We start from the raw sequence: 25,262 nt of genomic DNA, 5'->3' as shown, positions 1-25,262 counted from the left end.
AGTTGTGTATTTGCAATCAACCCTGCATAATACGTCACCTCCAATGCTAACCAGAGGCTCTGCTGTTTCGTTGATTCATACTATTAGGTAGGGTAATGAAACATAACCACATAATGAATGTAAATAACATTGTCATCTCTCCTCCAAAAGGTAAAGGGAAAACAGAATGCCCCTTTTGTAGATAGCAAAGCTTCCACATTATTACTTCAACTCAAATCCTCCCATAAATAAGCTTCATAAACTTTATTACTTGTTGTTGACCTTATGACATCTGCTGAAAGGCAGTACCTAAGGATGATGGCTATTTGGTGGTATTTTGCAGGACTCTGATGGTTCCATGTGTGGGATGATAATTAGGCAGGGTAAGAAAGATGCACACATATTAGTTAGAATATAAATTGCCATGTAGGACAATGGAAAGCGTACCAGTTAGGTAGGTGACAGTGAAAGCAAAAGTAAATCATAGTTTTGAAGGGGTGGGAATATGTAGGGCAAGAAAGAAAAGGTTTTTGGGAAACTTGCATTCAAAAAGTTTTGGTCAGACTAGGTTAGACTAGGGTTGTAAGCTCTAGATGGAGAAATGCCTGGAGATTTTATGGGTGAGCTTGGGGAGAATGCGGCTTGGAGAAAGGAGGGACTGGTATACACTCAATTTCATAATACCTGAGATGCATGCCAATGTTGCGGTGGTGCAAAAAAAATCCTCCAAAAGCCATGCAGTCCTGAGATGTGAGCACAGCATGAGTCCAGCCTGTTGGAACAAATAATGTATGTCCTTGTTTCACAACACATTTGTAATATTGGTCAACTGCATCACCAAAATAAACTTCACTCTGTGTGGAGGATTAACTCCACATTTCATAGTTTGCCAAATTGTCATTAGTAGGCTTGATTAAATAGAAGATTTTCTCAACCCAGAGAACATGATACCAGACAGAAGTGCCCCCCAAATCAATATGGAAGTCTTTGTAGCTATCCTTGACTTTCTGAACAAAAGGCTTAGGAAAAATGGAGTCATCTGGTTACTAATTTTCCACCCATGTGTGTTTTCTGGCAATTTCAGGAACTTCTACTAATTCTGACATCTTTGTGTTTGAAAATTAAGTGCTCATCACATTTAATACTTTTGGTCTGTCACGATTCATAAAATACTTAACATAATTATGGAGCTTCATTATACTGTCCACCTGTCTTGCCACTTCAATAACATCTATCACTTTATCACCACCTATGTATTGTTCCACATAGAAAACAGAGAAAGTAGGGGTAGGAAGTCTCAGACATAAGCCATCTAATTTGGGAACCATAATGGGAACATCAAACCCAAGCTTCTCCAGGGTGTAGCCTGCACAGGGCTTGGTATAGTGGTTAGGAGTGCAGACTTCTAATCTGGCAAGCCGGGTTCAATTCTTCACTTCCCCACATGCAACCAGCTGGGTGACCTTGGGCTCGCCACAGCACTGATAAGGCTGTTCTGACCAAGCAGTAAAATCAGGGCTCTCTCAGCCTCACCCACCTAACAGGGTATCTTTTGTGGGGAGAGAAAGGGAAGGCAACTGTAAGCTGCTTTGAGACTCTTTGTGGTAGAGAAAGGCGACATATAAAAACAAACTCTTCTTCTTCTTTTTACCCACTCCCAGTTCGAATAAATCCCTCCTGTCTACACTGAATTCAATTTCCATTTTGATTTTGGGCACTTTAAATTTTCCCTCTGCAACATGCATGATTAATCCAGAGTGACCCTACCTTTCCCCCCACAATATCCAGAAGTGGATATAACCCTCAATATTTGAAAAATCGCTATCAGTAAGTGCAGATTTCTCCTTTTGTGAATTAACTTCCTTCTCCAGGCCTCATAGCAAAGCAATCTTCCCTGATTGGCCAAGGCATCAGTTCAAAGATTTCCTGGTTCCCAGTTGCGAGGCTTGTCTTAAACTGTGCTCCAGAAGCCCTAACTTCTCTCAGCAGAAATTTGCCTCCAGTTATTTCCCCCTCCTCTGCTGTCTCCAATCCTCTCCCCCCCACACACATTCAAGAAAAGAAACAAAGAGACTCCTGTTGCACTTGTCTCCCTTTTCCGCTGTGAGCTTCCCCAATCAAATGCAGAACACTTTCTGTTTCAAATGGGAAGGGGGTTAGAGCAGTGGTCCCCAACCTTTTTATCACCAGGGACCGGTCAACGTTTGACTATTTTACTGAGGCCCAGGGGGGTAGTCTTTTGCCAAGGGACATTGGAGCCTGAGCTCCTGCTCCACTTGCTTTCCTGCCAGTGCCCCTGACTTCCTGCTGCCCTCTGGGGGGTGCTGCGAGCAGCAGCTGTGCAGTGCCATGCCGAGGGGGAGCCCCAGCCATGGTGGCCGCTGGAGAGGACCAAAGGTGAGCCAGCGGCAGGGCAGCTCCCGAGGCAGCAGCCAGGGAGGAGGACGGGAAGGAGCCGTGGCCCGGTACTGAATGATCCACGGACTGGTACCTGTCTCCGGACCAGGAGTTGGGTACCGCTGGGTTAGAGGAAGACTCAAGTTCAAATCAATCTGAATTCAGCAGGATCTACAATGGAAAAAACAAAGTAAGTGCAGAAACAGCCCAGGTATCTTTTCATTAGCTGGCTGTCATGCATTTTCAAAATGATCTCATCAGCACTGGCAAATGAATGAGCTCATAGCTGTTTTACAAATGTTCATGTTTGGTACCATCATCAAATTAAGTATAGTCATGCCTGTACCAGTTCGTTTTCTTTTTCATTAAGGAGGGTCCATGAAGAACTGCACAATCAATGTCAACAACATGATGTTCTTCTACTCTGACACAGTTGCTGTGGAATCAATCCTTGCATATGTCACACTCAGTCATGAAGCAGCTCACACTGTAGGGCTTTCAGCACACACAGCACACAGTGGTCACACTGGTGTCCATGGTGGCCGCAGCCACTGTAGCCATCTTTAAAGAACTCCAATATCCCGACTGTCTGTCTGAGCCACTCTGCTCGCCTTGCCCACTTCCTCTTCCTTCCTCCCAGCCATTCTGCCACCAGCCCAGCCAGCCAGCCAGTTACTCAGCGAAGCCACACCAATAACAGCATGCATGCTAGACTCCCATGTGGGAGTCTGCCTTCACTTCAGAATGAGAAAGAAGAAAATGCACCATGTATAAATGAAGAAAGCAGAATAGAATGGAAACAGACTAGCAAGCAAAATAAGTATTTTACCTCAATTAGAGGTAAAAAATGTTTAAAAACAGATATTCCATAATTCATTTAGAAGTACCTGAGAAATTGCTGCCTAGAGCTACAGAAAAAGGAAGATAAGTCAACATGGCACTTAGAGAGTTTTGTGAAAAACTAAATGTAGGCTTCCTTTAGCCATGACATTTACCTTTCCAGAAATCTGAAGTCAACAGCCTCCTCTTTGGCATTTGAAATAAACTGGGTAAAGTAAACTTTCTTCCATTTGTCCTTTAATGCCTGTATTTTGTGAATGGCTGAAATCTAGGTTCGTAAATGATAAACTTTACACTCTGAATTTGTGTGTTTTACTGGCATCAAGGAAATTAATGCAATTAGACTTCCACATGAATGGGAAGTCTACAAGCAAAAAGAAACAACTTCGGACTTACCTTCAGACTTAATAACTGTGATCAATATGAGAGTGTCTTAAAATCTGAACAAATTCAGTTATTTAATTTTTATCCTGCCCTTCCTCCGTCTTGCTGTTAATAACCTGTTAGGTAGATTAGGCTGAGAAATAGGGAGCGGGTGGCCTAGAGTCACTGAATGAGCTTCCAGCAGAGTGTCACTTGATCCTACTTAGTTATCACTACACATCCCAGGATATTTGATGAAGAACAAAATGTGGTCGCTTTTAGACCAGAAATAAAACGAAACTCGGAGCAGGTTGCACAGTTTTCTTTGAAAGAGTACATTTTGATAGTCAAAGGCTTTCAATATCTGCGGGGTTGGCATACCAGTCAATTGATCTGTCACAAATTCAATTTCCCAGTGATCTGACCAATTGATTGGACCATGCTCAAATATTATCAAGCTGAGAATGCCACTGTGTAGACAGCAGCTTACCTGTTTTATTTTTATTGGTGTCATTTGAGAGGGGGCAGAGTAATTGCTCCATAATAGAGCAGAAGTGGGGTCAGATCTAGCAATACATAAAATTTGTCCTACATGTAACCTGCTATAAAATACAAACTTACAAAAACCTGTGAAGGCTCAGGGCAGTTCGCATAAAACACTGCATGGGTGATACATAGAACAGTCTAAACATATAACACAGTCATAAATAACATATTAACAATAATCCAACAGTGGTTCCAAATAGAATGACAACTTAGACAAAACCCCTAGGAAAGTCAGGCTGGTGCAGGTCATGGAGGGAGTATCTGAGGGGGGACCAGTGGATGTTGTTGGGTCAGTTGGACTCAAGCAAATGCCTGGTGCAGGATCCCCCTTTTGCAGGCCCTGTGGAATTGTGGAAGTTCAGTTACAGTGATATAGTTAGTGTGGCACAGCCAAACAAAGGAGATCTGAGTTCACATCCTCACCCTGGCATGAATGTCACTAGGTGACCTTGTTTAGTCATTACCTCTTAGTCTAAATCCCCTCACAAGATTGTTTTGAGGATAAAATTAAGGGAAATCTGTAGAGTGCCCTAAGTTCCTATGAGGAAAAGCAAGATAAAAAATTAAATCAGTAAATAACCTAGACTGAATATAATACATTGTTAAATTGCAGTAGACAAATACAACTAATACAGTTGTCATTTACTATGACTTCATTTTTAATCCAGGCTGAGAAACATAATGGAGGGAAGACAGTGTTGCAGAGGTCAAGCGACCAGCATAGAAAAAACAAGGAAAATGGAATGGAAGGAGAAGCAAAGGAGCATCATCATGTGGGGCATCATGTAGGCATCATCTCAAGTTATTTCTGTGGTGCAGCTTGCCATGCAGTATGGTTAGGGAACACTTCTAAAAATGGCATCAAGAAAATTAACCCCATTATACTTCCACATGAATGGTATACCGTGGGAGGCCTACAAGCAAAAAAAGAAACAAACTGTTTGACTTTGAGCTCCATAATAAATGCCTACTCAGACATGAAAAAACCTTGTTCAATAACAAAATCTTAACAAGAGCCTTGGCCTTAGCTCAATAAAACCTGATGGAGTTTTGGCACATTCTTGCAACTTCATAAGGGAGGACATTCAATGAGTTGGGTTCCAAGATATCCAAAGACAGCTGGGAAAATAGTCTTCTAAACTAATGATCAAACCCACAATAATAGAGTGGCCTAATTTATTATTATCAGTGAAATAAAATCTCTAGAATTAGGAGTTCTAAAGCCCCAAGTGAAAATTTTATCCACCCCGACTTGCTTAAGGCTTTTCCGCACCAGTAGGCACCTTTTTAAACCACTCTGTTTACTTGTATAGATAAGTCTGGCAGGTTCCCTCAGGAATGAACCTCTTCTATGATGGTTCAAATTAATAAGAAGGAGTGTACAAATCCAGCTAATATAGTCCAATAAGTCTGCTGGATGTCATAAGGAAGCTTTATTGAGACTCTCCTATTGAAGCTAGAGACATGGGTATACCATGGGATGACAGCTGCCATATGTTTTAAACATATGTATTGACCATAACAAATAATCAAGCCATATGCAGGATTACAGAAACGGAGAGTTTTAATAACAGTCCCTTGAAAGTACTGGAAACATGATAGAAAGCTGATATAATGAGGTGGACAAGATGATGACGTTGATGGAGAAAGACAGGAATTTCAACAGTGATATTTAACAATTCTGTTGACGCTCTTTTAAAGATGCTTCAGAATGCGGTGTTGCAATACATTTCATGATAGTAAGTTAGTTTGTTCAGATGTTTAGACTATATAGTTAAGCTTACCAATAAATGAACACAAAAAATATAATTTAAAACCTATACAGAATGATTAGATTCTTTATATCACACTGAGCCCAAAAACACCTGAAGAATTTTGGGAATGAGGACTTGAGCAAGCTTTGAACATTTATGACCATGAAGTTATATCGGAAAGTTATTGTCAGGGATATTCAAATAAATAGTTGGGGCAACTGAGCAGGATGTTTCTTGGTCATGGAATAGTACAGCTCCCTTTTAGAGTTCCCTTTTGCCTGAACACTAATATTAATTCTAAACAGACATTTGCTTAATTTTTATGATTTTAGTAAATAATTTTACTTTATGCAAGGCTTTTGACTTGCAGGAGGGCATTTTGGGCTAAAATAAGATGCGAAACACAGTTATTGGCTATAAACATGGCCACAGCTTTATTATCTCCCCATGGGAGGGTTGGCACAGCATGGGAGAGGGAGCCTGACTTAGCACCAAAATCCGCAGCTTCCAGAGGCGCTGTGGGGATCCGCACCATTCCCAGTTGGGAGAGCAGATCCCCTTGGCTACTGAAGTCTGCCCTACAGGAGGCGACCTATGTGGGGTGAGCCACCAGGCACCCACCTGCTTTGGTTGCCCCCGAGGCCACCTGGCAATGAGCTCCTGGCCCCCAGCTGGGTTTGCCATGCTTGTTTACTTGCCGTCTCATATGGAGGCCCTGAACCCCAGGGAGTCTGATCACCCACCAGACTCCCTGCCAACAGGCTCCATCCCATGCAAAACCCACAGCCATGATGAAATATTAACCATGAACCATCCACCTCGTACACAGTCACACAGCTGTTTACATATTACGTATGGTGGGAGGGAGGGAAGCTGCTCCACAGCATGCTGAGCAAAGAGGATGGGACCCACATACATGGCACCTTTATAGATGCCATGGGTCCCGCCTGCCTCTTCTATATAGTGTGCACTGAATAAGCACAGAGCACACACTGCACATGCCACTGTGGTGGCCATGTCTGCCTCCAGCCTACCCTCCGCTGCATCAACCAGTGGCTCTGCTTATTCTTTGCCATGCAAATAATGCATGCACATGAAAGAGTACACATTCCCCTTGTGCCTGAATTCTCAGCCACCTGAATCCAAAAAGACCATCCTCCTTGCATTGAAACAAGAAAAAAGTAAACAATTTCCAGTTGTGACCTGTCCAATGTTTCTTTCTTAAAAATCCAAAAGATTCTTGCACCCAGCATCCCTGCTTGTCTTCTGAAGAATGCCACTTGCAAACTGCAGAACTGCTTTAAAAATACTTTCCCCCTTTTTTAGTGCAGTAATATTTGGTTATTGACTGAAGTCTCACGCATCTGTGGTAAATGAGGCTTCAAAACACTTTGTCAAAGACACAGTTTGGCAATATGCAGTGCTGACAAATGTAATCTGAAATGAAGGCTGATTACCTTTGCCGCTTTGGAGCAGACTGTCGCAGAACTGTGTTCTGAAATATAATCAATACCATTGACTTCAACTTGATTCTCAGACCTATAAAAACCAGTTAAATAAAAGTTGCAGAAAAGAAAACCCTCTGCAGTTTTTGCACTGAGTAGACTGGGGTGAGGAGAACCTTCCATACATGGTCTAATAAAATAAAATGTTAGTTTAAAGGCACTTTTAAAACCAACAAAGTTTTATTCAACGTGTGAGCTTTCATGTGCATGCACACTTCTTCTGACAATGGAATAAAAATCATAAGAGTACAGATACAAGGAGAGAGTAAATTAGTAGTAAATTAGTAAACAGTGTCACAACAAATATGCAGCATGATGCTGAAGATTGGATACTACCTTGCTAAAATGACAAAATCTGTCCTTTGGGTTCAGTTGTCCTTCACAAAAACATAAGGGGATATTAAAAAGTTAGTGATTAATGGTAGACACTTTCTCAGTTGTGGAAAGAAGTAATTAAGTAAGAAAGAAGTAAGTTGCTAGTTCCATCTATCTCCACCCAAGCATGGAAGCATCCCTGATCTAATAAAGTTATTTTTCAAGAACAGATCACCTCAGCTACCTTTTAGTCCCTCTAAACTAGTCTCAGTGTGCTCTCATGTGACATTTTATGTCACTTTTCAGACATTCCTGTGAATAAGCATGGGGGGGGGGGGACTATGGTTAAATCTCCTCTTGAACTTAGGCGCTTTCATTGGAACATGTGTACAGAGCACCTGCATATATGACTTTCATTGCATAGTCAGAAACCTGACCTTTCCAGGGTTCTCTGTCATGCTGAAAAGGCCCTGTGGACAAGCACTTATACAGATGTAGTGGACTGGCTGCTAAGCTGCCCAGCCATTGCCATAACAGCACTTTTGCCAGTGAAATTGCATTTCTATTGGCAGGGAAGAGAAGAGTGGTTTTTCAGAAGAAGAGTTGTTGCTTATATGCCACTTTTCTCTACCTGAAGGAGTCTCTAAGTGGTTTACAATTGCCTTCCCTTTCCTCTCCCCACGACACCCTATGAGGTAGGTGAGGCTGAGAGAGCCCTGATATTACCGCTCGGTCAAAACAGCTTTATCAGCACTGTGGCAAGCCTAAGGTCAGCCTTGGGTCAGGCTGCATGTGGAGAAGCGCAGAATCAACCCCCCTTCAGCAGATTAGAAGTCCGCACTGCAAACCACTACACCAAACTGGCACCTTGTTTGCTCTCAATGGAGGCCCATATTTTGCTTCAGTACTGTTTCTGTGGTGAGAAAGTTTTATTGAGTACAACCTACTTCTGACTAAACAGGACCCAACCTGCTATATCTCTGTTTCAATTAACATGCATAGGCTGGATTGTATGCATCACCAGGGTTCTGCCTCTCTCCACAGTAGTAAATTCTCCCCACAAAAAATGACTGTAAAGTGCGCATGTCATAACAAAATCAGAGATCTGTCACAGAACATTGCATAGAGAACTGGGGCCTCCGTTTTATCCCTGTAAGATGCGTATGTCTTGAAATACCTGGTTGACACATTCACACTTGGTATTTTAGATGACCACACACTTAAAAACAATAGTTCAGGTTCTACCTTTTTATTTTGTGGAAGACATTTTCCCCAGTGGAAGGGAGGCAAAGCTCCTACTTCGACTGCTTGGCCTGCCTCCCCAAACTCTGCATGACCGTTTATGCACTGGGTGTTTCATGCCGGGCTGTAGGGTAGAGTTTTAGTCGTGGCAGGTTGCCCCACCTCTTCCTGCATCCACATGGGGGAGCATTTGGCCTGGTGCACCTCATCCGCCCCCGATTTGTGTTCCTGCACGGGAGCTTGTGCAGTGAAGTTCCCAGTGCATAAACGGTCCATCTGATCATCAATGGATCTCAGAAACAGCATGGGGTGAAGCAGGGTGGGAAAGGAAATGTAATTTTTAAAATCCCTTCCCACAACTGAAAAGTTTACATGGGATCCAAGCCGTAACAAATGAAACAGCTCCTACTATCCCTTTCCAATAAACATTTGGATGGGGGGGGGGGGTTGCTTCTCTTTCTTGCAGCATTTCAGGTGATTGGTATTCAAAACCAGATTTTTTTTCCCACTGGAGTTCATCAGCTCATAATTTCATATTTCCTAACCTGAAGTTTAATCCCCTGTTTGAAATGTTACAATTAGCTGCTGCTGAAATGATTATGTTGTCACAAAGAGAGGATTAGGACTCCATGTATGAAAGATCACTAGGGACAGATAAATCCTGGATATGTAAAGATAGGAGCCTTATGCAAATGAACCAAATATGAAGGCTGCAAAAAATATTAGAGGGGAAAATAAATTATTATGGAGAGATGGGATAGCTTCCAAAGCTATTAATTTTCAAGGTGTATCAGGAGACATCGATGAGAAATCTGTACCTTTCTCCATTGATTATGGTCAGTTGAAATATAGTTCCAGTCCAAAGGGAATTAATGATATGTGAACTTCACACTGCTACTCTGATTTAGTAAGGCTGTGCCACATTAACAGTTTGAGTATTGGGCCATAAGAAGTTCCTATCCTCTCAGAAAAAGTGGATTAACTTTGACAAGGCTAATTGGCTTTTAAATGGCAGTAAGTTGAATGGGAAAACCGTCCTTCAACTTTTAAGGAGATTCCTAGATCTAAAAAGACCAGTACTTCCATAGAAGCTTCTGAAGTGTTACAAAATCGCATTATGTTCAGTAGGGAGCTAGATACATGTGTGAATGACACCAAAATGTACATTATTAAAGACTACCTTATGTCTAGATTCTCTTGTGGTGCAGAGTGGTGGGGCAGCAGACATGCTGTCTGAAAGCTCTGCCCATGAGGCTGGGAATTCGATCCCAGCAGCCAGCTCAAGGTCAACTCAGCCTTCCATCCTTCCGAGTTTGGTAAAATGAGTACTCAGCTGGCTGGGGGGTAAACGGTAATGATTGGGAAGGCACTGGCAAACTACCCCATATTGAATCTGCCATGAAAATGCTAGAGGGCATCACCCCAAGGGTCAGACATGACCCGGTGCTTGCACAGGGGATACCTTTACCTTACCTTATGTCTACTGTGACACTCAAGAAATCAAAATCTGTATTGTCGGTCTTATCACAACCATTTTTTCACATTTTAAACAGATTCTTCTGAAATTTATTTAAAAAATAACTTGGTATGCTTACAGCATTCCCATTATTGTTTATTAAAAGCATATATTCTGTTTCAACGGTCGTCTTTTTTAATAGCTGTTTCTGATTCTTTTGGTTACATCTACATCTTCTTCCTCCTATCTATTCCATATATATAAATGCATTCTTATTTAGTTGTTTTTGTCTTTTTCAAGAGCTCTGTCCTGAGGAATGAGACTGCTGGAACCTCATCCCCATTTGGTAGTATAATCCCTCTAATGCACATCTCTGCATAACTGTTTGCAAGCAATATTCGTCTCCCAGGATATGTTTTTAAAAGCTTTTGTTTGCTCCTATTTGAATAAAACTATAACACTGTCAGGCATTCAGAGATAAATGATCCATGAATGTTCAACAGCAGTCACTAAGCTATATCTAAAGTTTTAAAATAACATTTGATGCTACATAAAGAGATGGCCTATCATGTAATCTGAAAAATAGAAAATAAATACAATTATTGGAAAACTAGTTCCAAAAAATTAATATCTTGCAATGCAGTGTGGTGTAAGGATAGATTGTTGTGTAGTACCATCAAATAGCTCAGGCTGGCTAACAGACGATGAACAAACATCCAGTATGAATAATACAGTATAGGGAAAGGATTTTAAAATAAATATATTTTTTTTAATTAGCTAAATTGGGGGATGCTGCTCAACTGTATAGATTCTCTTACCCTAATCCCACCTCTCCAATCAATTTCACAGCTTAAATTGTCCTTGGGAGAATTAATTAAGAACTGTTTGGGATTTATCCTGAACAATCTGGTATGAAGGGCAGCTTTTATAAGCACACTCAACCAGATTATGTATGACTAGGACTTCATAATTAAGTGGTAGAATTCATTCCATACATCAAAGGATTATTCTGAAGTGTCAGGAGTAAGCAATTCAGATTGGGTGAAACCTGATGCATATGCTTAGTGTTCCGTGTTCTGAAGCTAGAAGTTCAAAACTTCTCAAGTAAACAGTGATCCATAATCAAAAACGCAACACTTCATTGAATATGCTCATGTTGGCTACATGCTCATAGTGATACAGATACAGAAAAAATACAATGAAAGGTAGATCAAGATCCTGCCATGGATAAACACTGTATGTTCCATAGATTTCAAATTTATTAGTACACTGCAGATTGCCAATTTTTCACAAAATGGTTTATAGCAAAAATTATAATTTAGCATCCCAAAGGAAAATTGACATTCAGTGAGCTCAATAAAACAAACTAACACAGCAGCAGCAAAGACCGCAATTTTAATCCTTTACCCTCAAGAGCCCAGAAATACAACAATAGATTTATTTGCTTCCCAGAAGATACAAGTGATTAAGCCATGTGGGCCTCTGTGAGGAGGGCAAAGGGCTTTCCATAATACTGGGTCAGCAGCTGGAAAGAACCTGCTTCTAGGGGATGCAAGTACTGCATCCACAAAGCTGGTAACCTGCTATGATCTTAAAGCATGCAGTATTTTTATGGGGCAAGGTATTGCGGGCCCTAACATTTGTGTGGGGTTTATAGAAGAAAACTAACACTTGGAATGGTACCAGAAAGTATGCTGACAATGAATAAAGGATCTGTATTTGTTATTGATGATTTGTTATTGCTGATTTTTGAGAAAATTCTGGTTAAATTGAAAAGGTTGAGTTTCTTTGTAGACGCAAGGAATTGTGGTGGGCATCTCTTTTTCCCTTCCTTAAAAGCCCCACATAGCCAACTCCCCTTTCTTGTCTTTCCACCAAGTAGTCAATCCACTCATTTTCAGTTTTCTTTCTTTCTGTGACCATGGAAGCCTCTCCATGGCAAAAGATCGACCAAGTTGTGACTGGCTAGCCATTGGGAGGGGCTCAGTTGCACAGTGGGGAACCCACAAGGACTCACAAGGAGAAGCTCAGTTTCCCCTTTATCCCATTCTCCACACTCTTGTTTTTCTCTTCCTGGCAGCCTCCATATCCTTACCTTTCTCTGCTTCCTTTCTCCTTCTCACCCACTCACCTGTCCATATTTTACCTTTATTTTTTATTTTTTAATTTATTTGAATGTATATGCCGCCGCTCCCAGAGTTACTGGATTGTGGCAGCTTCCAACATCCATACAAATACAATAAAATATAATTCAAACCAATTAAAACATTATAAAATACATAATAAAAACCCATTTATAATAAGCAGCAAACCAAGCATCTCTATAATCCAGATAGTCTAATTTATTGTGGGGTGGCAGCAGCTTTGCAAGGGGAACCCCAAGATGTTCCTGGCCCTAACTGGACTCAACAATACACCTGTTGAAGGAGCTCCATCTTGCAGGCCCTGAGAAACTCAGACAACTTCAAAGGGGCCCTGAGATTCTCTGGGAGCTCATTCCACCATGTAGGGGAAGGACCAAAGAGGTCCTATCCTTGATCAAGACCTGGCGGGCCTTTCTCAGACCAGGGACCACCAACCTGGTACTGGCAGAATGAATCATAGGCAGACAGGTGGTCCTTCAGACAATCCAGACACGGAGCACATATGGCCTTAAAGGTGAAAAACAGTACCTTTACCTTCAACTTTAAACTATAGTTATTCATTTGTTCTTATATTTATACCTTGCCTTTATCTACAGCATGAACCCAAAGCAACTTACATCATTCTGTTCCATTTTATCTTTGCAGTGGCCTTGGGAAGTTGATTAGGCTGAGAGTGTCTGAGTAGCCCAAGGTCACACAGCTAGATTATGCAGCAGACTGGATATTCAAACCTGGGTCTCCCAGATTCCATCCTGAAACTCTAACCACTACACTTCACTAGCTTTTGTGAGGTGACTGCCATAAGGTAAACAAAAAAAATAACATATTTTTCCTCCCCCACCCAAAAAAAAGTGCGTTGGGAATGGTCTTCCAAACTATGTACAATAATCAAAAGAACCATAAAATTGCATATTCTTGTATTTCTAGTATGTGCCCATGTGCTCATTTCTGGCCATGCTTAATTCCCTTATTTAAACTTATGGGGTTTGGGGGTTTGTCATGGTCTTAAATTTGTCCCCAAAGGACTCTCCAAACAAAAGACTATTTTCTTTTTGACTAGCACTCTGTATGTGCTAAACCGTTAATGACTTACATCACTGTGCATAATTCAAATAAATACATGCTGTTGGTGACCTGCGTGATCTTCCTTCCGAGACTAATAGGCAAACAGCAGGGAGCACGTTTCTCCCAAGTAAGCAGTGGGTGGGCTTGTTCAGTGAAGTTTAAATCTCCACCTGCACTACCAGATTGCCATGTGGATACTACAGCTCTTGCTAGCAGCAATTTATAGCGGTTCAGTTTATAAACTTTTTGTTTTCTGGATTCTGTTCAGATGTTCCACCACCTTTTGCTTCTCTTCCCCCCCCCCCACACACACACCAATATTTGCTTCCATTCTGCTTGCTCATGGTAGCATCAAAGCCTTTTAACACAATGAAGTGGAGTGTTTGATGTTTTTTCTAGTGTTCCTGTTTTGCAACAGGACGTTATCCTCTATGTCATAAGATAATAGTACCTGGGGAAGGGAAATGGGAAGGAAGCTGAGAAATAATTGTTTGTGAAAAGAATTTCATGACTTTTAAGCACATGCAAAAAACTTTTGGCAGCACAAGGAAACTTGAAAAACTCACTGCTGCTTAGAAGCTATCCTGCCAACTGATCATAGTCGTTAGTTTTTTCTCTTTCCTTCTTCATTGTTGTGGAATATATCTGTATAAAACCAGGACCACTGTTTCTCATCTGTTCTTTGTTTCCAGCTGACTTTTCTGCTCAAACAGATATGATATTGGTTTAACAAGGTATTCTTTCTGATTAGAGGTTCTGATTGCCTTTTTGCTATTTCCTTACCTCTCTGAATAATTTTAAAGTCTTTTTGTACAGAAAGATGGCAACTTGCTAGCCATTATTCAGGATCAAAATGATATTGGTATGAAGTTTCCCAGAACTTGGGGTGGGAGAGGAAGGGAAGGAGGAGATTTTATATGCTGCTTTTCTCTACTAGGAGACACAAAGTGGCTTACAATCCCCTTTCCTCTCCACACAACAGACAACCTGGGAGATTGGTGAGGCTGAGAGACCCCTGATATTACTGCTCGGTCAGAACAGTTTTGTCAGTGCTGTGATGAGTCCAGGGTCACTCAGCTGGCTGCATGTGGAGGAATAGGGAATCAAACCCAGCTAGCCAGATTAGATGCTACTGCTCTAAACCACCACACCAAGCTGGCTCAAGGTGTACAAAGAGAAGGTACTAACACATGTACATGATGGTGGGGAGGAGCAGTGGAACAAGATTAGATTTAAGTGTACAGAAAAAGAAGCAAATTGGGTGGAAATCAGAGCCAGTAGAATGAACAGCATATATAAAGGACATGAATCAGTAAATTTCAAGAAACCGTGATAAAGAGAGATGACAAGTCAATTAAGTCGTCTGGAGCAGGCTGTTCCCTGCAGCTCAGCTGCTTTAGTTTGTCTTGTGCAGTCTCTTTAGACAAGGTAATCTCAAAACCTGCTGGGTAGTTCCCTGTGAAAGCCACAAAACAGCAGCCTGCTCCATGTCACTCAGCTATTTTTTTTGTTTGTTTGTTTGTTTAAAGAGAATTCAGCTCATTTCAATAGGGTATGCAGGGCCACAAACCATTAACTCATTCTGTTCATGAATAAGTTTATGGTTTGATTCATGGACGAATCACAAACTGCATTTTTCTGGTTTGTGCCCACCCCTAGTTACCGTGAATTTAGTTTCCCCAAAGACACATCAGGTTGGATTCAGACTAAAGTGACAATTTCCACCAATTCCCCACTTCCCCTGCATCATTCGTCAAGGTCTCCTATCTCCTACGAATAGCATTTTGTGGAGATCATTATGCTGCAGTGAGCGGGAGAGGCAGAAAAGTTATATGCATGATAGTCACCAGCATCATAAGTTTGGCTTTACCAATTTATAAAGTGTAGTTTGATCAAACTCCACTGTATTGTGAGGTCTTGATTCAGACTGTCCAAAATGATTTGTTAGGGAGTTTTAAATGGGATTCTATAGCTGGCTTTTTAACTGTGGTTTGTACTAGTTGCTTTTATCTGCAACAGATTTATCTATTGGACAAGGCATCTTAAAAAGATTGAGAGACTAAAAGTACAATCCTAAGTAGAATTAAAACCCTTCTAAGTACATTGAATTCAGTGTCTTAGAAAGGTGTGACTCTACTTAGAATGACACTGTTAGACCAGAACTGAAGAAGAGTTAGTTTTTATATATTTTATATTCTGTACCCGGAGTATCAAAATTGCTTACAATCATCTTCCCTTTACTCTACCCAGACACTGTGGGAGGTAGGTGAGGCTGAGAGATATTACTGCTTTATCACAGCCATGATAAGCCCAATGTCACTCAGCTGGCTGCATGTGGAGGAATGGGGAATCAAACCTGGCTCACCAGATTAAAATCTGCCATTCTTAGCCACTACACCAAACTGCTCATATGCATATTCATTGGTGAGAGTATTTATACATCTACCTTGACTAGGGTTGCCAGCCATCTACTGACAATCCCCAGCAGGTTTTGGAATCAGGGTAAATGTCATACTGCAACACCATAATTCTACTTCCCATCAGAAAGTGACATCACAGCTTTATGAAGATACTGTGATAAATTTGAAAGACTGTGATGTCATTTCTGGGGATACAGCCAGAAATGATACTACAGTATCATATGATGCTGCCTTTCCCCCACATTGTGTTTTTGCTGCTCCATAAGAATTGAGAATTTTTCAATGGATTTCAAGTCTATTGAGATTAAGTTTAAATTAAATAGAAAGCCCAAATGTTGCTGCTGTTGTTTTTGGTAGTGACCACAGAAACCAATGTATATTTTGGGAGTTGCATGGTAAAACTTTTAATACACCTCTATATTTCAAAACTGTAAAATTGTTGAATGTTGGGAAATAAAAGTTATCAAAAATCATCTAATTTGCTATACATACTAATTTGTTGAGTCTGTAAAAGGACACTCTATTTTCTTTCTCATTATTAGATTGATTGATATAAGGAAGGACAAATATAGTAATATCTACCTATCTCGATGTGCCAATACCTACCTCAATGTGCCAATACTTACCTTAATATCTACCTTGATGTGCCTCGAGAGCCAGCTTGGTGTAGTGGTTAGGAGTGTGGACTTCTAACCTGGCATGCTGGGTTCGATTCTGCACTCCCTCACATGCAACCAGCTGGGGGACCTTGGGCTCGCCACAGCACTGATAAAACTGTTCTGACTGAACAGTGATATCAGGGCTCTCTCAGCCTCACCCACCTCACAGGGTGTCTGTTGTGGTGAGAGGAAAGGGAAGGGGACTGTAAGCCGCTTTGAGCTTCCTTCGGGGAAAGAAAAGCGGCCTATAAGAACCAACTCTTCTTCTTCATTATAATTTGATTTAATTTAGTTAATTAATCACAGCCCTATACTGGGGTTCTCGCCAAACTCATGCATTTGCTACTTTGTTTGAGGACATGAAAGGCAACAGCCAAAAGTGTGGCAAATGGACTTTGCCTGCCTTGGGGTAGAACAACATTAAATTAGGTAAACAAAATAATAACATAATACAAAGAGTGAAAAACAAAATAAAAACTGAAGTCCTATCATATAACAATGGCTAACTATCCATACACACACCATAATCAAGGCAGGGTTCTGAAGAGATCTTGCAATTAGTTAGAGACTAAGCATCAATTAACCAGAGATGGGGCATCAATATTATCAACTTGGCATGCTAAAACCACAGGGATTCAAAATATTAAAACATTTACACTTAGGAACCCCATCAAACTCCTGGAGCATCTGTAGTGAATTAGTTATGTAAAATTAACAGCCAAAATAAATAAGAGAAGAAAGAAAAATGCTTGGCAGAATTCAGCCAAAACACAACCATTTTAATGGTCGCTTCCACAGCAAGAAGCACTGTCACCAAGTCAAAAGGCACATGAAAATAAAGCATCTAAAACAGCCTTATTAAGAACAGGGCAGGGGGAGGAGAGAGAGATAATTTCACAACACTTTGCTACCACCCAATTTCCTGAGAAGCTCTCCTGCACACATCATATTCAAATTAATGTAGAAGCATGAAGCACAAACTTTCCCTCATACACTACAACGGAGCTTAGTCAGGAGAACTTTCTTGTAGGTTGTATCTTATGTTGCTATCTAGATCTGTATTTGCTTAAAAAAAATCCTTGAGAGGAAAACAGTATTATCTTTCTGTGCTAGATTTTAAATTGTACGTGTATTTTTGCCTTCCATAAAAAAAAATGTCGATAACAAAATGCATTGTGACTTGCTGGAGTGAAAAACAAACACTAAATTCAGCCTCATGAGAAGCTTCAAGCCAAGCAGAGCATTTATTAGGTTCCCCTTTGACAGGAACAAATATAACATAAACCTAGGAGTTTCAGATTTTATTTTATTATACCCTTACATTTTAGGGCCTGTGCCATATAAGCAGCTGCTATTTTCTACTTACTTGATAAAGGAAATGTATTTGTTTTAAGAGGCATTCCTGTATTTTACATTCACTGGCTCATAAGCTACTTGAAACTCTTAAAGATGAAAACATAAACCGAAGTGTTGAACAAGGTCACAGTCACACCAAATCCAAGTAAGGGAATACAACTCAAATAATAAGCAGTTAAAAAAAAAACCAAAGAAAGAAATCTTTTGTTAGCAATTTTCTTAGTGCTGGTTCATTTTAAGAGCTGGATTGGTGTAAGAGACCATGGTTTGAATTCTCACTTCTACTATGGAAGCTCATTGAGTGATCTCTGTCTAGTCATATTCTCTCAGCCTGACCTACTTCACAGGGTGGTGGTTGTGGGTTGTGGAAAAATGGAGGAGGGGAGACATGTCCTAGGAGGCTGCTTAGCATTCCCACTGGGGAGAGAAGAGGGACACAGATAAATATAAATTCACTTACTTGTTTTCTTTATGCAGTAAAAAAAAAATGTGTTCAGAACCAGAACAAAGACATTAGAACTTATGGAACCAGACAAAATACAAGCAAGGTTTTCTGTTAATTTTATTTATTTATTTTATCCTGAGGTTAGCTGCTGACTGGCAGGGTGGTATTCAGCCAATCTAGACCCTAGTCATGCTTCTTTGACAAAGCTAAGGCCATATCTTTATTATCCACATAAACATAGGGTTGGCCTGGCACGAGGTTAGAGCATCCCCTGTGTAGACATCCAGCTGCTAAAATGGGCTCAAGAGCCCAGCCAGGAGAGTGGGTCCCTCACCCCTTGATGCCCTCCACATGGAGGAGGCCAGTTAAATGGTTTCCAGGCATCCACCTCTTCTAACCATACCTACCTCCTGGCTCCAAGCCCCTGACCTTCCTAACTGGGTAAGGTCATGCTCAGTATTAGCCAGTCTCTTACTGAGACCTCCATCCCGAGGGTCCCAGTACACAAACTGGTCCCTGACCAAAACTCAACCTCATGCCCCCCCTTATTCTGCAGCTGTGACGATAAAAACTAAAACTTTGAACCATCAAACATAAGGTGGGTAAGATGTTGTCTCTGCAGCGGCAGAGAAGCTGAGCTCAGCCACAAGGCACCTTAAATAAGCACCACAAAGCCCTACCTCTCACACTGCTGACTCTTGCATGATGCCTGCCATCCTGAATGCAGCTGTGTCCTACATTTCAGAGTTGTAGATTATGAGAGATCTTTAAATTTTTAAAAAACTACTAAAAACATTCATTACCATTTATCCATGCTCTGTGGCCACTTAAGTGTGATCTAGTTTAGAGCCCTGGCATATCTTAATCCTGCCCTACATAAAGCTTTGTCTACACCATCAGGAAGGATCACTTTTCAGGCTTCATCTCTTGAATTGGTGTCATAGTCAAGTCATTTAAATTGACTTAATTGTATCACAAAGCATGGAATTCCTTGCATGTCATCCAGACTTTGCACCTGCACAGTTGGACGCATCTTTCAAATGAAAGGTGAATAGACTGCATTGCCTGCTTTTGTACCTGCGCACTTAGTGGAATTTATTTCTAAAGCAGTTGCAAAAACTGAGTACAAGTTTAGCTAAGATCATACAGAGCCACTGAAGACATATAGGGGCACTGAAGAAATAAATCTTAAATAGGAGTGTGCAAAAAAAAAACAGTTTTTTGGGGGGTTGTATACACTGAACCGATGAGCCTCTTGTGGCGCAGAGTGGTAAGGCAGCCGTCTGAAAGCTTTGCCCATGAGGCTGGGAGTTCAATCCCAGCAGCCGGCTCAAGATTGACTCAGCCTTCCATCCTTCCGAGGTCGGTAAAATGAGTACCCAGCTTGCTGGGGGGTAAATGGTAATGACTGGGGAAGGCACTGGCAAACCACCCCGTATTGAGTCTGCCATGAAAACGCTGGAGGGCGTCACCCCAAGGGTCAGACATGACTCGGTGCTTGCACAGGGGATACCTTTACCTTTACCTTTATACACTGAACCCTGCAAATATCGGAGTTTTCCAATATACCCCAATCCTAATACCTTTGGTGGTTTTTTGCTCCATGAGTCCAAGGCATTTAAAGTAAACAAGTTCCCACAAAGGCTTGGAGTGAAGTCTGAGTCTGAGGCTTTTAAAGGGACCAGGATTTTTCTGGCTACTGAAATGGCCAAGCCTGAAAAATATTCCAGATTTTTTTGATACCTCAGAGTTTACTTCAAGCCATGAAGCAGTGGCTTGGAGTTAACTGACTCCAAGGCATTTAAAAGTTCCTTGGTCCCTTTAAATGCCATAATTTTGGCCCCCCAAAATCCTGAATATTTTTCAGGCTTAATACTGACCTCTGAGGAAGACTTGTAAAGATCAAAATGTGTTAGGTGTTTGGAGGTCTGCACCTATGTAACTAATATATGTATGACCTATAGAAATAAGCGTCACTCCCTGCTGGGTGGGTTGGGAGGTAATTTTTTTATATTTGTTAAACATTTATCAGGTGATATAACCATATATGGTCACGTTGACCCACCTATCCCTCCCAAAACAGCCAATGAAGGACTTAGAGGGGGTGGGAAGGGAAGGGTTCCCAGGTAGGCATGTACACAACTATGCTTCCCAACTATATTCTACACAATCACATCACTTCTGGGGTTTCTGGAAGCCTGAAGAATGTTTCAGGGATTTCTCAATGGTACAAAAGGTGAGAAAGGCTGGGCTAGGGCAATTCCAGACTGCAGATTATCATGGATTTCTGGAGTGCTAACATTCAGCTGGCAATATCTAAGGACCATCTTTGTGTACCTCATGGCACAGGGAAATTCTTGCCTGCCTGTGTCATATTTGTATCAGACTTTAAGTCAGGGGTAGTCAAACTGCGGCCCTCCAGATGTCCATGGACTACAATTCCCAGAAGCCCCTGCCAGCATTCGCTGGCAGGGGCTCCTGGGAATTGTAGTCCATGGACATCTGGAGGGCCACAGTTTGACTACCCCTGCTTTAAGTGGTCCTGGAAAATTCCTTCCATTCTGTGCTATGTACATTGTATACCATAAAGTGCTACCCCAGCACAGTCACCCAATACCAAGCCTTTTAGCAACAAGACTGCTATGTAAGCCCTATTGTACAGTCCTGCCGTTCTGAACAAGGCAGCACAAGGGCCAATGTTTATAGTAAGCTTAGAAGATGGCAAGCTGTACAAGTCAAATGCAGCCTATCTAGTAAGTGACTTTCTAGAATTACACACAGTGGTCTAGAAATAAAACATCACTGGCCCAGTTATGTCAGCTATTTTCACAACTCCCCCACTGTGGAGGATGAATAAAAAAACCATTGCACTAAAGATAAATTGGCCATGAAAATACTTTGGCTCCCAATTACTATTTATAGACCAAACTTTTTATTTGAACTGTAAGGAAAGGTGACTGACTCTTGGTATGTTAATATCCTCTCCCCCCACCCACCGACACGGCCTGACACTTTAAAAAACCCTCAGCTTTATTCTGGACACTTATTTTTGTCTTGGTGTATTTAAATGGTTGAATGAATCATACATCTTTACCCCACAACTGCATAAATTAATCAATCTCTCTTTCTCTCTCTCTCTCTCCCCCCCCCCCCATCTAAGAGGCACAGCAGAACCTAAACCTGACTTGTTGCTGCTTTTGTACTTTTCTGTGTTTTTGTCAGTGGTTTCGGTTCTCTATTTTTTGCTGTTGTTTTTGTATATCATCTGTACCATGTATAGTTTTAACATACAATTTATATATACAAATAATACTACCCTCTAGAAGACTCTGAACATTCCTATTTGAAATCGTTGCACAAGCAAGGGCTGCAGTGATTCTTCCCATCATTTTGTGTCCACATTTATAATCAATTTCTTGTTTCAATACTAAAACATTGCTGACCCCAGCCTACCACCAGCAGAATATGAGCATTGGATTTGAGCCCTGGCAAGAAAAATTTACAGTTTCCTACCAGCGGCTGGAACTGGGTGCCAATGAGGAGGTGGCAATTCCACCATAAAAGACAAAGGACCAGCAAGTTCTGTTTCGTTTAGGCAATGTACAGTGACATCCGAAGCCCGATGGGTTTAAAAGGGTGCAAGTGACCCACAAAAACAAATGCTCTGTTTAAATGTACAACACTATAACCAAGCAAAACATGAAGGCAAACATAGAACCAAACCCTTTGTAGATTCTAAATCCAGTAGCCAACTCATTCAATGGTCCCAGTCTGTGAGGCAAGAAGCCAACAGCTCCCACCTCTGGTTATCCCCAGGAATCACAGCTGAAATGGTGTGTGACTGGCGAGATATTCCTCAACTATTCCCCTCCCTTCTAGCATTACCCTCACAAATTCTGGCCCTGTGCAAGGCATCACCTAGGAATAGACAGTGATTATTCTGGAAGCATTTTAACATTCACATAGCTGTAGATAATTCATGTTTTCTACATGAGTGAAATAAGTCTGCCAAGATGATTTCTAAGATCTAGATATATTTCTTTGTGGGAGTCCCAGTGTAGCATTTACCTGTCATATGTCAAACAATGACCAGCTCAAGTACAGCTAACCAGTAAACTTTATCACAGGTCCATAATTCATCTTGCTTATATGGGGAGGTTAAGAGCAGAATGCAGTTTGCTCAGTGGGAATAGTCAATGTTCTATCTGAGAGTGACACTAAGTATCCCCCTGAAAACACTTTTCTAGACAGAGCAGTATATTCAGAAAGCAAAAATCTCCCAAGGTCAAAATTTTCTATTAAAACTTTTGAGAACTTCATTTTGTTACATATGACTTTCTTGTCTCCTTTGGGCCTCTTGACGATGGAACATTGGCTTGGGATTCATTCTCATCTTAACAGCTTTCTTGAAAGTCATTTTTTTTCTGTATCACTTACATCCAGGGTTAGCTTCAACTATATTCCATTTAAAAAAAAATAGGACATATATAGACATTAGATGCTTGCATTGGCTGTTGAGTTGAAATCAATACATCTCCACATCCCACCATTTCATCATCTTTGCTACCTCCAGGTCACAATAGCCCCTTTCAGTCATTATATAATACCACACATACCATACAATGCACTACACATGATCCTCCTGATGCACATGATTGCCCTTACTGCTGAAGGGGCATTCTCTGCCTCAGCATACCAAACCAGAATAAATGGTGATTGTATGTCTGAGAAAGATCACATGTAGCACATTCATTATGTATATGAGTGCACAGTGCCAGGAATATAATAACTGAAAATGTTGTACAAATGACACAAGAGGGGATTCTTCCATGCAATTCTAGACCTGGTGATTGTATGCCCTCTTTTTTCTACTTGGTCAACACAGTTCCTGAGATCCATCTCTCTGTCTCCTAGCAGCCATTTCTTCAGGTTCATTTATATCAACTCATACTACCTGAAACAGTCAGTTTCCTCCACTGTCCTGCCTCTGGGCTGTTTATCCCTTACAGCCTGGAGCTAAATACATTTCTTTGCAGGTGAATAAACCAATGTAATACTCAGGTGACATTGGTTGGTACACAGTGCTTGAGGGGGGGGGGGGGTTGGGCCAAGGTGCTGGGGGAAGTGACCCCTTACAGGGAGCTGCACACTATCCTTGGTATCTCTTTTCCTCCCTCTTTCAGCCTTGTGGCAACCCACCCTTCCCACCCTTATTTCAGGCCACAATGAACTTTGTTGTAGCCATCAGCATCCCAACTAGTGAGTGGGTCTGTCCTTTTATGTTTATTATGGTTCTTACTGTCACAGCTGGTGGTGGTTAGGCATGCGGCAGTTCTGTGTTGGGGTGGGGAGGCTGAGCCTGCATACCAGACTCCCCATAAAACGGGGCTTCTACAAGAGACAGTGTGGATGATGAGACACAGGGCCGCTCTAGGAGGGGGAGGCTGGCTGGCTCACATTTCCAGATAGCAAAAATAACCTAGTAGAGATCAATGCCTGCCAGGTTCCCAACATGCCTGATACCACCCTTGTGCCCAGCAGACCCAGAGATCTGGAGATTCAGGCATGTGCAGTGTCTGGTGCCTCTGGGATCAGGCTGCTGGCAAGGGGTTTCCTTGTGGTCAGCTGGACACAAGATGACTGGATCTACCTATGCTGTGCCTATACCCACATGTGTTAATAAAAGCTGTGCCCAGATTTTTGCCAAAAGTATGTTTTGGTGTGTGTGTCTTCATTTATGTCCAGGAACATGTCCCCTTGCAATGCAAACATTATTAGAAAATTTCCTTTCAAAAAAAGGAAATAAAATATCCCTGCCTTGAACAGGGTCACAGGATCCGGACAGTGAAGTTGGTGCCAGTATAATCTGGGCGTTAGAGAGCTGGAATAGAAGTGGGGGAAGATCTGAGTTCATAGGTCCAATTTTCCATGAAATTCCCTGGAGGACCTTGGGCCGGTGATTCCTTCTCAGCCTAACCTACCTCACATGATCACTGAGAGGATAAAATGAAGCTGTAAGGAGCCATGAGAGAGGAACTCCAAGAAAATTACTGACTAATTATTTGTTTAAAAATACCTTCCTGCTGAAAACTCTACATTTAACTATCCTTCCCCCTTGTGATCTGTTATTTCCTTTCACAAAGCAGATGTCAAAGCCTGCCAGGTTCCCAACAAACCCTTGGGCCCAGCAGACCCAGAGACCTGGAGATTCAGGCATACACACCCTCTGGTGTCTCTGCTGGCAAGGGGCTTTCTTGCAGTCAGCTGGCCACAAGAAGGCTCGATCTACCCATGCTGTGCCTACACCTATGTATGTGTTAATAAAAGCTGTGGTCACATTTTTGCTTCCTTTGTATAAATCCTCCCTGCTCCATCCATTTGAAAATAGTTCATTCTTAAAAAAAAAAAAAAAAAAAGACTGTGCATGTGTGTGTATGATTGCATGCAATAAATCATCATCTAATTTTTATGAGACAAATGTCTTCACTCTGGGCATTCACTGTAGGGGCAGCTTAATTAGTAATTATTATTACTGCTTTTTAAAAAGTGCCTGGAGGAGGTGGTAGCAGCGGGGTTGGGGCATGGAAGTATAAAAGCTAAGCTCCATGTTTGTTGATGAGTTGTCTCCAGGTCACCACTTTGATCAGGCACAACTGAGCTCCAAAATATTGCCTTAAGAGCCATAGAAACTGATTTTACTGACAAACAGTGGCACATATAGAGGAGGGTGCTTTTGCTTTCCCCCCAGCTTTTTTCTGTTTTTAAGAAAGGATTAT

At 41.5% G+C, this 25,262-nt stretch overlaps 1 pseudogene; it reads right to left on the bottom strand.

Annotated features, from left to right (window-relative positions):
• Positions 1-593: 593 nt before the first annotated feature.
• On the bottom strand, positions 594-2,937 carry LOC143844156 (lysine-specific demethylase 7A pseudogene; annotated as a pseudogene).
• Between the last annotated feature and the right edge of the window lie 22,325 nt (positions 2,938-25,262).

This window comes from Paroedura picta, chromosome 9 (assembly GCF_049243985.1).
Source record: "Paroedura picta isolate Pp20150507F chromosome 9, Ppicta_v3.0, whole genome shotgun sequence".
Taxonomy (NCBI): Eukaryota; Metazoa; Chordata; class Lepidosauria; order Squamata; family Gekkonidae; genus Paroedura; species Paroedura picta.
This window is presented reverse-complemented; position numbering and strand designations above follow the sequence as displayed.